The sequence below is a fragment of the Dermacentor albipictus genome, chromosome 3 (genome assembly GCF_038994185.2).
Source record: "Dermacentor albipictus isolate Rhodes 1998 colony chromosome 3, USDA_Dalb.pri_finalv2, whole genome shotgun sequence".
Classification (NCBI taxonomy): Eukaryota; Metazoa; Arthropoda; class Arachnida; order Ixodida; family Ixodidae; genus Dermacentor; species Dermacentor albipictus.
Window position 1 is genome coordinate 143,254,288 of NC_091823.1, and position 3,179 is coordinate 143,257,466.

The window sequence follows — 3,179 nt, forward strand, 5'->3', positions numbered from 1 at the left end:
GTCGACTGTCTCACTGCTGTTACTTCTACGTTCCCTGACGCGGCAGACATTCAGCGAGAACAACGGAGTGATGTTACCCTCAATCCGCTTTTTGTCGCTGCCCGTACTTCTCAAGGCAGCGGTCGCTTTACCGTCCGTGATAAATTACTCTACAAAACTAATTATTCCGGGCATGGAGCGCGTTTTCTGCTTGTTGTCCCGGAGAGCCTTCGCTCCGACGTTCTACGCACCATGCATGACGATGTGACATCCGGCCATTTCGGTTTCGTACGAACGCTACACCGCACGCAGGAGCGCTTTTACTGGCCCAAGATGTACGAAACAACCAAGCGCTATGTCACTAGTTGCGAAACGTGCCAACGTCACAAGCGACCGACCACCGCAGCTCCGGGTCCCCTTCGGCGATTGACACCACCCAACATGCCATTCGAGCAAGTAGGCATTGACCTTTTGGGTCCATTCCCGTTATCTAGCAACAAGAACCATTGGATAATTGTCTGCGTTGACCATCTTACACGGTATGCAGAAACTGCAGCCATACCGTCTTCCACCACCGCTTGCGTGGCGGTCTTCCTGTTGCGTTCCGTGTTCCTTCGTCATGGCCCACCATGTGTCATCATCAGCGACCGTGGTCGCCAGTTCACTGTTGATGCCATTGAAGAGCTACTTCGTTTGTGCACTTCCCAGTTCCGTCATTTCACGCCGTATCATCCACAGACCAATGGCCTCGTTGAAAGGACGAACAGAACGCTGGCCAACATGCTTGCCATGTACGTCTCCTCCAATCATAAGAACTGGGACGACGTGCTGCCCTTCATCACTTACGCATACAACACGGCGAAACACGAAACCACGAACTATAGCCTATTTTATCTCCTCTATGCCAGGTTACCGCGAAGCCCTCTGGACACTTTCTTACCGTTCGTTCTGCACAGTGACGATTCTGTATTGAAGACTTTGTGTCTCGCCGAAGAGGCGCGTCGAATAGCTCGTCTTCGTACTCTGGCCTCGCAAAGTCGTTCGAAAGAGCGATACGACAACCGTCACGTACAATTATCGTTGGAAAAAGGTGACTTGGTCCTTCTTTGGACACCGCAACGCAAGCGTGGATTGTGCCAAAAGTTATTGTCACACCATTCAGGCCCATTTGTAGTTGTGGACCGCCTCAGCGAACTCACTTACGTCATAGCTCGCCTACTGTGCAACGGTCGGCGATCAAGCAGAACTCAGCTGACTCACATTGCTCGCCTGAAGCGTTTCTACCCTGCTTCTGCATCCTGACTCGCCCCACGGGCTTCGTCTGCTTGCGGGGAAATGTAACAGATACGAAAGGCACGGACAAGAGAAAAGAAGGGAAGACGAAGAGGACGAAGAGTTGGAGAGGCCGAGCTGCGCGACTATCACGCTACGATCATCATCCATCGCCTGTAAATAAAACCATTTCTTCGCAACTCTTCGTAACAATATAAATATTTATACAGTCAAGTTGTTCATTGACGGGGTACGTAAAGAGTCAGAGGTCAAACTCGGTGCGGTAGGCAAAACCCTGCGAGCAGTCAGCACCGGCACTTTACATTTCATACGCTGGAGATGCGCCGGCCGAACCGGCGCTTCTTCATTACATTTGTCGCCCGGATAAATAGGCGCCATCCTGGCGATCTAAGCATAAGGTAGCATAGAGGGATCGTAGAAGAACTTGAGCCGATCTACACGAACCGTTTCGTGACCGCGACGGCACTGATCAGAAAACGGCGACACAGGTCCGACGACATAGTTCACGGGGGAAGTCTGTGCAATAACACGGTAAGGTCCATGATATCGTGGGAGCAGCTTAGAAGAAAGGCCGGGAGCTAAAGGTGGAACCCACAGCCGAACCAATGAATCGGAAAGAAAGCTTGGGGGGTCAGAACCACCACGACGAAGCTCCTGATGTGTCTGATCAGCGGTGGTAAGACAGCGGGCGAGTTGTCTGCATTCTTCAGCGTGCTGCGCAGCTTGAGAGACAGGAATACATTCTGATGAAGCAGGCTGGTAGGGTAGAATGGTGTCGATGGTGCAGGAAAGTGCGTGGCCGTACAGTAAGAAAAACGGAGAAAAACCAGTGGTGGCTTGAATGGCAGTATTATAGGCGAACGTGACGAACGGAAGCACAGCGTCCCAGTTGGAATGGTCGGACGCGACGTACATGGCGAGCATGTCGCCAAGAGTACGGTTGAAACGCTCCGTCAATCCGTTCGTTTGCGGATGGTATGCACTAGTGGTCCTGTGGATGATGTGACACTCCTTTAGAAGCGACATCACGACTTCAGATAGAAAAGTGCGGCCTCCATCACTAAGAAGTTCCCGAGGGGCTCCATGACGAAAAACAAAATACCGCAGTATGAATGATCCAACGTCTTGGGCAGTGGCAGATGGAAGTGCAGTGGTTTCTGTATAGCATCTGGGATGATCCACTGCAACGATAATCCAGTGGTTCCCAGCCCCGGTACAAGGAAGTGGCACGTAAAGGTCGATTCCGGTGCGATTAAAAGGACGGAGCGGACAAGGAAGCGGCTGCAAATGTGCGGCAGTAAAAGTAGGGACCGACCTTTGGTACTGGCAGTCGAGGCAGCAGTGCACGTACTTGCGAACGAACTTGCACATGCCAGGCCATTATTACCGAAGCCTAAGGCGGGTGTAGGTCTTTAGCACGCCACCATATGCACATTGGGAATCAGTGTGAAACAATGCGCATAAATCAGCCCGAAGATGACGCGGTATTACGAGGAGCCATTGCCGACCCTCGGGGACATAGTTACCACGGCAGAGGAGATGGTCGCGGACAACAAAGTGATGCGCCTGCCACCGTAGCGTCCTAGATGCTGTAACAGTAGGAGGATCAGTGAGAAACTCCATGAGCGAAGAAATCCACGGGTCTTTGTTGTGTTCAGAGCGCATGTCATCCATGGCAAGGGCTGACAGGGTGAAGTTGAATGGGCAAAGACTGTGCGCGTCAGGTTAAATGGGCGAGAGGGAGAGAGCGTCGGCATTGGTATGCTTGCGTCCAGAGCGGTACACGACCCGGATGTCGTACTCTTGCAAACGGAGCGTCCAGCGTGCGAGGCAGCCACAGGGGCCTTCCAATGAGGAGAGCCAGCACCGCGCATGGTGGTCCGTTACTACATCAAATTGGCGGCCAT